Raw genomic sequence first — 12,559 nt, forward strand, 5'->3', positions numbered from 1 at the left:
ATCCTTCCCTAGTGTTGTAATCCTGGTACTATGGGCAGCTGTAGCCTTCACTAGTGTTGTAATCCTGGTACTATGGGCAGCTGTAGCCTTCACTAGTGTTGTAATCCTGGTACTATGGGCAGCTGTAGCCTTCACTAGTGTTGTATCCTGGCAGTGTGGGCAGCTGTAGCCTTCACTAGTGTTGTATCCTGTAGTGTGGTCAGCTGTAATCCTTCCCTAGTGTTGTAACCTGGTAGTGTGGGCAAGCTGTATCCTTCCCTAGTGTTGTAATCCTGGTACTATGGGCAGCTGTAGCCTTCACTAGTGTTGTATCCTGATAGTGTGGGCAGCTGTAGCCTTCACTAGTGTTGTAATCCTGGTACTATGGGCAGCTGTAGCCTTCACTAGTGTTGTAATCCTGGTACTATGGGCAGCTGTAGCCTTCACTAGTGTTGTAATCCTGGTACTATGGGCAGCTGTAGCCTTCACTAGTGTTGTATCCTGATAGTGTGGGCAGCTGTATCCTCCCTAGTGTTGTATCCTGATAGTGTGGGCAGCTGTATCCTTACCTAGTGATGTATCCTGGTAGTGTGAGCAGCTGTAGCATTCCCTCCTGCTGTATCCTGGTAGTGTGGGCACTGTATCCTTCCCTAGTGTTGTATCCTGTACTATGGGCAGCTGTAGCCTCCCTAGTGTTGTATCCTGGTACTATGGGCACTGTAGCCTTCCCTAATGTTGTATCCTGGTAGTGTGAGCAGCTGTAGCATTCCCTCCTGCTGTATCCTGGTAGTGTGGGCAACTGTAGCCTTCCCTAATGTTGTATCCTGGTAATGTGGGCAGCTGTAGCCTTCACTAGTGTTGTAATCCTGGTAGTGTGGGCAACTGTAGCCTTCCCTAGTGTTGTAACCTGGTAGTGTGGGCACTGTAGCCTTCCCTAGTGTTGTAACCTGGTAGTGTGGGCAACTGTAGCCTTCCCTATGTTGTATCCTGGTACTATGGGCAGCTGTAGCCTTCACTAGTGTTGTAATCCTGGTACTATGGGCAGCTGTAGCCTTCACTAGTGTTGTAATCCTGGTACTATGGGCAGCTGTAGCCTTCACTAGTGTTGTATCCTGATAGTGTGGGCAGCTGTAGCCTTCACTAGTGTTGTATCCTGGCAGTGTGGGCAGCTGTAGCCTTCACTAGTGTTGTATCCTGATAGTGTGGGCAGCTGTAATCCTTCCCTAGTGTGTATCCTGGTACTATGGGCAGCTGTAGCCTTCACTAGTGTTGTAATCCTGGTACTATGGGCAGCTGTATCCTTCCCTAGTGTTGTATCCTGATAGTGTGGGCAGCTGTAGCCTTCACTAGTGTTGTATCCTGATAGTGTGGGCAGCTGTAGCCTTCACTAGTGTTGTATCCTGGCAGTGTGGGCAGCTGTAGCCTTCACTAGTGTTGTAATCCTGGTACTATGGGCACTGTAGCCTTCCCTAATGTTGTATCCTGGTACTATGGGCACTGTAGCCTTCCCTAGTGTTGTACCTGGTAGTGTGGGCACTGTAGCCTTCCCTAGTGTTGTACCTGGTAGTGTGGGCAGCTGTAGCCTTCACTAGTGTTGTATCCTGATAGTGTGGGCAGCTGTACCTTCCCTAGTGTTGTAACCTGGTAGTGTGGGCAACTGTAGCCTTCCCTAGTGTTGTAATCCTGGTAGTGTGGTCAGCTGTAATCCTTCCCTAGTGTTGTAACCTGGTAGTGTGGGCAGCTGTAGCCTTCACTAGTGTTGTATCCTGATAGTGTGGGCAGCTGTAGCCTTCACTAGTGTTGTAATCCTGGTACTATGGGCAGCTGTAGCCTTCACTAGTGTTGTATCCTGGTACTATGGGCAGCTGTATCCTCCCTAGTGTTGTAATCCTGGTACTATGGGCAGCTGTAGCCTTCACTAGTGTTGTAATCCTGGTACTATGGGCAGCTGTAGCCTTCACTAGTGTTGTATCCTGATAGTGTGGGCAGCTGTATCCTCCCTAGTGTTGTAACCTGGTAGTGTGGGCAGCTGTAGCCTTCACTAGTGTTGTAATCCTGGTACTATGGGCAGCTGTATCCTCCCTAGTGTTGTATCCGGTAGTGTGGGCAGCTGTATCTTCCCTAGTGTTGTACCTGGTAGTGTGGGCAGCTGTAGCCTTCACTAGTGTTGTAATCCTGGTACTATGGGCAGCTGTAGCCTTCCCTAGTGTTGTACCTGGTAGTGTGGGCACTGTATCCTTCCCTAGTGTTGTAACCTGGTAGTGTGGGCAACTGTAGCCTTCCCTAGTGTTGTATCCAGGTAGTGTGGGCAGCTGTATCTTCCCTAGTGTTGTAATCCTGGTACTATGGGCAGCTGTAGCCTTCACTAGTGTTGTAATCCTGGTACTATGGGCAGCTGTATCCTTCCCTAGGGTTGTATCCTGGTAGTGTGGCAGCTGTAGCCTTCACTAGTGTTGTATCCTGTACTATGGGCAGCTGTATCCTCCCTAGTGTTGTATCCAGGTAGTGTGGGCAGCTGTAGCCTTCACTAGTGTTGTAATCCTGGTACTATGGGCAGCTGTAGCCTTCACTAGTGTTGTATCCTGGCAGTGTGGGCAGCTGTATCCTTCCCTAGTGTTGTATCCTGGTACTATGGGCAGCTGTAGCCTTCACTAGTGTTGTATCCTGATTAGTGTGGGCAGCTGTATCCTTCCCTAGTATTGTATCCTGGTAGTGTAGGCAGCTGTATCCTTCCCTAGTGTTGTATCCTGATTAGTGTGGGCAGCTGTAATCCTTCCCTAGTGTTGTTATCCTGGTAGTGTGGGTAGCTGTATCCTTCCTAGTGTTGTATCCTGGTACTATGGGCACTGTAGCCTTCCCTAGGGTTGTATCCTGGTAGGGTGGGCAGCTGTATCTTCCCTAGTGTTGTAATCCTGGTAGTGTGGGCAGCTGTAGCCTTCACTAGTGTTGTATCCTGTACTATGGGCAGCTGTATCGTTCCCTAGTGTTGTATTCCTGGTAGTGTGGGCACTGTATCCTTCCCTATGTTGTATCCTGTAGTGTGGTCAGCTGTAATCCTTCCCTAGTGTTGTATCCTGTACTATGGGCAGCTGTAGCCTTCACTAGTGTTGTAATCCTGGTACTATGGGCACTGTAGCCTTCCCTAGTGTTGTAATCCTGGTACTATGGGCAGCTGTATCGTTCCCTAGTGTTGTAATCCTGGTACTATGGGCAGCTGTATCCTTCCCTATTGTTGTATCCTGGTACTATGGGCAGCTGTATCCTTCCCTATTGTTGTATCCTGGTACTATGGGCAGCTGTATCGTTCCCTAGTGTTGTAACCTGGTAGTGTGGGCAACTGTAGCCTTCCCTAATGTTGTATCCTGGTAAGTGTGGGCAGCTGTACCTTCCCTAGTGTTGTATCCTGTACTATGGGCAGCTGTATCCTTCCCTAGTGTTGTAATCCTGGTACTATGGGCAGCTGTATCCTCCCTAGTGTTGTATCCTGTACTATGGGCAGCTGTATCCTTCCCTATTGTTGTATCCTGGTAATGTGGGCAGCTGTATCTTCCCTAGTGTTGTATCCTGGTAGTGTGGTCAGCTGTATCTTCCCTAGTGTTGTATTCCTGGTAGTGTGGGCAACTGTAGCCTTCCCTAATGTTGTATCCTGGTAAGTGTGGGCAGCTGTATCTTCCCTAGTGTTGTTATCCTGGTAGTGTGGGCAACTGTAGCCTTCCCTAATGTTGTATCCTGGTACTATGGGCACTGTAGCCTTCCCTAGTGTTGTAACCTGGTAGTGTGGGCAACTGTAGCCTTCCCTAATGTTGTATCCTGGTAGTGTGAGCAGCTGTAGCATTCCCTCCTGCTGTATCCTGGTAGTGTGGTCAGCTGTAATCCTTCCCTAGTGTTGTAATCCTGGTACTATGGGCAGCTGTAGCCTTCCCTAATGTTGTATCCTGGTAATGTGGGCAGCTGTATCCTCCCTAGTGTTGTATCCTGATAGTGTGGGCAGCTGTATCTTCCCTAGTGTTGTATTCCTGGTAGTGTGGGCAACTGTAGCCTTCCCTATGTTGTATCCTGGTAATGTGGGCAGCTGTATCTTCCCTAGTGTTGTAATCCTGGTACTATGGGCAGCTGTATCCTTCCCTATTGTTGTATCCTGGTACTATGGGCAGCTGTATCCTTCCCTATTGTTGTATCCTGGTACTATGGGCAGCTGTATCCTTCCTAGTGTTGTAATCCTGGTACTATGGGCAGCTGTAGCTTCCCTAGTGTTGTAATCCTGGTACTATGGGCAGCTGTAGCCTTCACTAGTGTTGTAATCCTGGTACTATGGGCAGCTGTAGCCTTCCTTAGTGTTGTATCCTGGTACTATGGGCACTGTAGCCTTCCCTAGTGTTGTAATCCTGGTACTATGGGCAGCTGTATCCTTCCTAGTGTTGTTATCTGGTAGTGTGGGCAAGCTGTATCCTTCCCTATTGTTGTATCCTGGTACTATGGGCACTGTAGCCTTCCCTAATGTTGTATCCTGGTAATGTGGGCAGCTGTATCCTTCCCTAGTGTTGTAACCTGGTAGTGTGGGCTGCTGTATCCTTCCCTATTGTTGTATCCTGGTAAGTGTGGGCAGCTGTATCCTTCCCTAGTGTTGTAATCCTGGTACTATGGGCACTGTAGCCTTCCCTAATGTTGTATCCTGGTAATGTGGGCAGCTGTAGCCTTCACTAGTGTTGTATCCTGGTACTATGGGCACTGTAGCCTTCCCTAATGTTGTATCCTGGTACTATGGGCAGCTGTAGCTTCCCTAGTGTTGTAATCCTGGTACTATGGGCAGCTGTATCCTTCCCTATTGTTGTATCCTGGTACTATGGGCAGCTGTAGCCTTCCTAGTGTTGTTATCCTGGTAGTGTGGGCAAGCTGTATCCTTCCCTAGTGTTGTATCCTGATTAGTGTGGGCAGCTGTATCTTCCCTAGTGTTGTTATCCTGGTAGTGTGGTCAGCTGTAATCCTTCCCTAGTGTTGTATCCTGATTAGTGTGGGCAGCTGTATCCTTCCCTATTGTTGTATCCTGGTACTATGGGCAGCTGTATCCTTCCCTATTGTTGTATCCTGGTACTATGGGCAGCTGTAGCCTTCTAGTGTTGTATCCTGATTAGTGTGGGCAGCTGTAATCCTTCCCTAGTGTTGTATCCTGATTAGTGTGGGCAGCTGTATCTTCCCTAGTGTTGTAATCCTGGTACTATGGGCAGCTGTATCCTTCCCTATTGTTGTATCCTGGTAATGTGGGCAGCTGTAGCCTTCACTAGTGTTGTATCCTGTAGTGTGGTCAGCTGTAATCCTTCCCTAGTGTTGTAATCCTGGTACTATGGGCAGCTGTAGCCTTCTAGTGTTGTATCCTGTACTATGGGCAGCTGTATCCTCCCTAGTGTTGTATCCTGTACTATGGGCAGCTGTATCCTTCCCTATTGTTGTATCCTGGTACTATGGGCACTGTAGCCTTCCCTAATGTTGTATCCTGGTAGTGTGAGCAGCTGTAGCATTCCCTCCTGCTGTATCCTGGTAGTGTGGTCAGCTGTATCTTCCCTAGTGTTGTAACCTGGTAGTGTGGGCAAGCTGTATCCTTCCCTAGTTTGTATCCTGGTACTATGGGCAGCTGTATCCTTCCCTAGTGTTGTATCCTGATTAGTGTGGGCAGCTGTATCCTTCCCTAGTGTTGTAATCCTGGTACTATGGGCAGCTGTATCCTTCCCTATTGTTGTATCCTGGTACTATGGGCAGCTGTATCGTTCCCTAGTGTTGTAACCTGGTAGTGTGGGCAAGCTGTATCCTTCCTAGTGTTGTAATCCTGGTACTATGGGCAGCTGTAGCTTCCCTAGTGTTGTAATCCTGGTACTATGGGCAGCTGTATCGTTCCCTAGTGTTGTAATCCTGGTACTATGGGCAGCTGTAGCCTTCACTAGTGTTGTAATCCTGGTACTATGGGCAGCTGTATCCTTCCCTATTGTTGTATCCTGGTACTATGGGCAGCTGTATCCTTCCCTATTGTTGTATCCTGGTAATGTGGGCAGCTGTATCTTCCCTAGTGTTGTATTCCTGGTAGTGTGGGCAAGCTGTATCCTTCCCTAGTTTGTATCCTGGTAAGTGTGGGCAGCTGTATCTTCCCTAGTGTTGTAATCCTGGTACTATGGGCAGCTGTAGCCTTCTCTCGTGTTGTATCCTGTACTATGGGCAGCTGTATCCTTCCCTATTGTTGTATCCTGGTAATGTGGGCAGCTGTATCTTCCCTAGTGTTGTATCTGGTAGTGTGGTCAGCTGTATCTTCCCTAGTGTTGTAATCCTGGTACTATGGGCAGCTGTATCCTTCCCTATTGTTGTATCCTGGTACTATGGGCAGCTGTATCCTTCCCTATTGTTGTATCCTGGTAAGTGTGGGCAGCTGTATCCTTCCCTAGTGTTGTAACCTGGTAGTGTGGGCAAGCTGTATCCTTCCCTATTGTTGTATCCTGGTACTATGGGCAGCTGTAGCCTTCTAGTGTTGTATCCTGTTAGTGTGGTCAGCTGTAATCCTTCCCTAGTGTTGTAACCTGGTAGTGTGGGCAACTGTAGCCTTCCCTAATGTTGTATCCTGGTACTATGGGCACTGTAGCCTTCCCTAGTGTTGTAATCCTGGTACTATGGGCACTGTAGCCTTCCCTAGTGTTGTAATCCTGGTAGTGTGAGCAGCTGTATCCTTCCCTATTGTTGTATCCTGGTACTATGGGCAGCTGTAGCCTTCTAGTGTTGTATCCTGGAAGTGTGGGCAGCTGTATCTTCCCTAGTGTTGTAATCCTGGTACTATGGGCAGCTGTAGCCTTCACTAGTGTTGTAATCCTGGTACTATGGGCAGCTGTAGCCTCCCTAGTGTTGTATTCCTGGTAGTGTGGGCAAGCTGTATCCTTCCCTAGTGTTGTAATCCTGGTACTATGGGCAGCTGTATCCTTCCCTATTGTTGTATCCTGGTACTATGGGCAGCTGTATCCTTCCCTATTGTTGTATCCTGGTACTATGGGCAGCTGTAGCCTTCACTAGTGTTGTAATCCTGGTAGTGTGGTCAGCTGTAATCCTTCCCTAGTGTTGTAACCTGGTAGTGTGGGCAAGCTGTATCCTTCCCTAGTGTTGTAATCCTGGTACTATGGGCACTGTAGCCTTCCCTAATGTTGTATCCTGGTAGTGTGAGCAGCTGTAGCATTCCCTCCTGCTGTATCCTGGTAGTGTGAGCAGCTGTAGCATTCCCTCCTGCTGTATCCTGGTAGTGTGAGCAGCTGTAGCATTCCCTCCTGCTGTATCCTGGTAGTGTGAGCAGCTGTAGCATTCCCTCCTGCTGTATCCTGGTAGTGTGAGCAGCTGTATCCTTCCCTATTGTTGTATCCTGGTACTATGGGCACTGTAGCCTTCCCTATGTTGTATCCTGGTACTATGGGCAGCTGTAGCCTTCACTAGTGTTGTAATCCTGGTACTATGGGCAGCTGTAGCCTTCCCTAATGTTGTATCCTGGTACTATGGGCACTGTAGCCTTCCCTAATGTTGTATCCTGGTACTATGGGCAGCTGTATCCTTCCCTATTGTTGTATCCTGGTACTATGGGCAGCTGTATCCTTCCCTATTGTTGTATCCTGGTACTATGGGCAGCTGTATCCTTCCCTATTGTTGTATCCTGGTACTATGGGCAGCTGTAGCCTTCCTAGTGTTGTAATCCTGGTACTATGGGCAGCTGTATCCTTCCCTATTGTTGTATCCTGGTACTATGGGCAGCTGTATCCTTCCCTATTGTTGTATCCTGGTAGTGTAGGCAGCTGTATCCTTCCCTAGTGTTGTAACCTGGTAGTGTGGGCAACTGTAGCCTTCCCTAATGTTGTATCCTGGTACTATGGGCAGCTGTATCCTTCCCTATTGTTGTATCCTGGTACTATGGGCAGCTGTAGCCTTCCCTAGTGTTGTAATCCTGGTACTATGGGCACTGTAGCCTTCCCTAGTGTTGTAATCCTGGTACTATGGGCAGCTGTATCCTTCCCTAGTGTTGTAATCCTGGTACTATGGGCACTGTAGCCTTCCCTAATGTTGTATCCTGGTAATGTGGGCAGCTGTATCCTTCCCTATTGTTGTATCCTGGTACTATGGGCAGCTGTATCCTTCCCTATTGTTGTATCCTGGTAGAGTGGGCAGCTGTAGCCTTCCCTATGTTGTATCCTGTAGTGTGGGCAGCTTGTAGCCTTCCCTAGTGTTGTAATCCTGGTACTATGGGCACTGTAGCCTTCCCTAGTGTTGTAATCCTGGTACTATGGGCAGCTGTATCCTTCCCTATTGTTGTATCCTGGTACTATGGGCACTGTAGCCTTCCCTAATGTTGTATCCTGGTACTATGGGCAGCTGTATCCTTCCCTATTGTTGTATCCTGGTACTATGGGCAGCTGTAGCCTTCTAGTGTTGTATCCTGATAGTGTGGGCAGCTGTATCTTCCCTAGTGTTGTAATCCTGGTACTATGGGCAGCTGTAGCCTTCTAGTGTTGTATCCTGGTAGTGTAGGCAGCTGTATCCTTCCCTATTGTTGTATCCTGGTACTATGGGCAGCTGTATCCTTCCCTATTGTTGTATCCTGGTACTATGGGCAGCTGTAGCCTTCCTAGTGTTGTAATCCTGGTACTATGGGCAGCTGTATCCTTCCCTATTGTTGTATCCTGGTACTATGGGCAGCTGTAGCCTTCCTAGTGTTGTAATCCTGGTACTATGGGCAGCTGTATCTTCCCTAGTGTTGTAATCCTGGTACTATGGGCACTGTAGCCTTCCCTAATGTTGTATCCTGGTACTATGGGCAGCTGTAGCCTTCCTTAGTGTTGTATCCTGTACTATGGGCAGCTGTAGCCTTCTCTCGTGTTGTATCCTGGTACTATGGGCACTGTAGCCTTCCCTAATGTTGTATCCTGGTAATGTGGGCAGCTGTATCTTCCCTAGTGTTGTAACCTGGTAGTGTGGGCAGCTGTATCCTTCCCTAGTGTTGTAATCCTGGTACTATGGGCACTGTAGCCTTCCCTAGTGTTGTAACCTGGTAGTGTGGGCAACTGTAGCCTTCCCTAATGTTGTATCCTGGTAAGTGTGGGCAGCTGTATCTTCCCTAGTGTTGTATTCCTGGTAGTGTGGGCAAGCTGTATCCTTCCCTAGTATTGTATCCTGGTAGTGTGAGCAGCTGTATCCTTCCCTAGTGTTTGTATCCTGGTACTATGGGCAGCTGTAGCCTTCCTAGTGTTGTAATCCTGGTACTATGGGCAGCTGTAGCCTTCTAGTGTTGTATCCTGGCAGTGTGGGCACTGTATCCTTCCCTAGTGTTGTAACCTGGTAGTGTGGGCACTGTAGCCTTCCCTAATGTTGTATCCTGGTAGTGTAGGCAGCTGTATCCTTACCTAGTGATGTATCCTGGTAGTGTGGCAGCTGTAGCCTTCACTAGTGTTGTAATCCTGGTACTATGGGCAGCTGTAGCTTCCCTAGTGTTGTAATCCTGGTACTATGGGCAGCTGTAGCCTTCACTAGTGTTGTAATCCTGGTAGTGTGGGCAACTGTAGCCTTCCCTAATGTTGTATCCTGGTACTATGGGCAGCTGTATCCTTCCCTAGTTTGTATCCTGGTAGTGTGAGCAGCTGTATCCTTACCTAGTGATGTATCCTGGTAGTGTAGGCAGCTGTATCCTTCCTAGTGTTGTAATCCTGGTACTATGGGCAGCTGTAGCCTTCACTAGTGTTGTATCCTGGTACTATGGGCAGCTGTAGCCTTCACTAGTGTTGTATCCTGGAAGTGTGGGCAGCTGTGGCCTTCTCTCGTGTTGTATCCTGGTACTATGGGCAGCTGTAGCCTTCTCTCGTGTTGTATCCTGGTAATGTGGGCAGCTGTAGCCTTCTCTCGTGTTGTATCCTGGTAGGGTGGGCAGCTGTAGCCTTCTAGTGTTGTATCCTGGTACTATGGGCAGCTGTATCCTTCCCTAGTTTGTATCCTGGTACTATGGGCAGCTGTATCCTTCCCTAGTATTGTATCCTGGTAGTGTGGTCAGCTGTAATCCTTCCCTAGTGTTGTATCCTGATTAGTGTGGGCAGCTGTAGGCTTCCCTAGTGTTGTATCCTGGCAGTTGTGGGCAGCTGTAGCTCCTTAGTATATATATATATATATATATATATATATATATATATATATATATATATATATATATATATATATATATATATATATATATATATATATATCTGAGTGGATGGGTCATTCTTCGTCTGTTTCCTGGCGCTACCTCGCTGACGCGGGAAACAGCGATAAAGTATAATGAATAAATAGATAAATGAAAATAATTATCGTTATCATGATTATTATTAATGTCATTATTATTATTATTATTATTATTATTATTATTATTATTATTATTATTATCATTGTTGTTATTATTTTCATAATCAATGTTATTGTTATTATCATTGTTATCATCATCATTATTGTTATTATTTTCATAATCAGTTATTATTATTATTATTATTATTATTATTATTATTATCATTATTATTATTATTATTATCATTATTATTATATCATTGTTGTTATTATTCTCATAATCAATGTTATTGTTATTATCATTATTATTATCATCATTATTGTTATTATTATTTTCATAATCAGTTATCATTATTATTATCATTATTATTATTATTATTATCATGGTCGGCCAACATGAAGCTTTCCTTGGATCATTTTGGGGATCATCTTCGCATCATCATTACCCTCACTAAATTAGATCTTCACTCCACCTTCATCTTCACTATAATGTCTTCATCACTCCCTTATCTTCACTATACTCTCATCTTTACTCCACCTTCATCTTCACTATAATGTCTTCATCACTCCCTTATCTTCACTATACTCTCATCTTTACTCCACCTTCATCTTCACTATAATGTCTTCATCACTCCCTTATCTTAACTATACTCTCATCTTTACTCCACCTTCATCTTCACTATAATGTCTTCATCACTCCCTTATCTTCACTATACTCTCATCTTCACTCCACCTTCATCTTCACTATAATGTCTTCATCACTCCCTTATCTTCACTATACTCTCATCTTTACTCCACCTTCATCTTCACTATAATGTCTTCATCACTCCCTTATCTTCACTATACTCTCATCTTTACTCCACCTTCATCTTCACTATAATGTCTTCATCACTCCCTTATCTTCACTATACTCTCATCTTCACTATAATGTCTTCATCACTCCCTTATCTTCACTATACTCTCATCTTCACTCCACCTTCATCTTCACTATACTCTTATCTTCACTCCACCTTCATCTTCACTATAATGTCTTCATCACTCCCTTATCTTCACTATACTCTCAACTTTACTCCGCCTTCATTTTTACTATTACTTCATCACTCCACTACACCATCATCTTCACTACAGTATCTTCACTGCCTTCTTATCTTCATCCAGTGATGTTCAAGGCCTGGTTATCTGTGTTAACTCTACCTTCCATATTCCCTCCGTGATCGTACCTAACATTACCATCATCATGTCATTCACTTCATGGCCGACCTGAGGCCAGCCAAGACCTTATTGCCTCTGATGGATGGATCATTTGATATTGACTGCACTACCCTATCTTTACTGACTACTTCCAGCTACACCCATATCTTTGCTGACTACTTCCAGCTACACCCATATCTTTACTGACTACTTCCAGCTACACCCATATCTTTACTGACTACTTCCAGCTACACCCATATCTTTACTGACTACTTCCAGCTACACCCATATCTTTACTGACTACTTCCAGCTACACCCATATCTTTACTGACTACTTCCAGCTACACCCATATCTTTACTGACTACTTCCAGCTACACCCATATCTTTACTGACTACTTCCAGCTACACCCATATCTTTACTGACACTACTCCCAGCTACACCCATATCTTTACTGACTGCTTCCAGCTACACCCATATCTTTACTGACTACTTCCAGCTACACCCATATCTTTACTGACTACTTCCAGCTACACCCATATCTTTACTGACTACTTCCAGCTACACCCATATCTTTACTGACACTACTTCCAGCTACACCCATATCTTTACTGACTACTTCCAGCTACACCCATATCTTTACTGACTACTTCCAGCTACACCCATATCTTTACTGACTACTTCCAGCTACACCCATATCTTTACTGACTACTTCCAGCTACACCCATATCTTTACTGACTACTTCCAGCTACACCCATATCTTTACTGACTACTTCCAGCTACACCCATATCTTTACTGACACTACTCCCAGCTACACCCATATCTTTACTGACTACTTCCAGCTACACCCATATCTTTACTGACACTACTCCCAGCTACACCCATATCTTTACTGACTACTTCCAGCTACACCCATATCTTTACTGACACTACTCCCAGCTACACCCATATCTTTACTGACTACTTCCAGCTACACCCATATCTTTACTGACACTACTCCCAGCTACACCCATATCTTTACTGACTACTTCCAGCTACACCCATATCTTTACTGACACTACTCCCAGCTAC

Source organism: Panulirus ornatus, chromosome 11, assembly GCF_036320965.1.
Source record: "Panulirus ornatus isolate Po-2019 chromosome 11, ASM3632096v1, whole genome shotgun sequence".
NCBI lineage: Eukaryota > Metazoa > Arthropoda > Malacostraca > Decapoda > Palinuridae > Panulirus > Panulirus ornatus.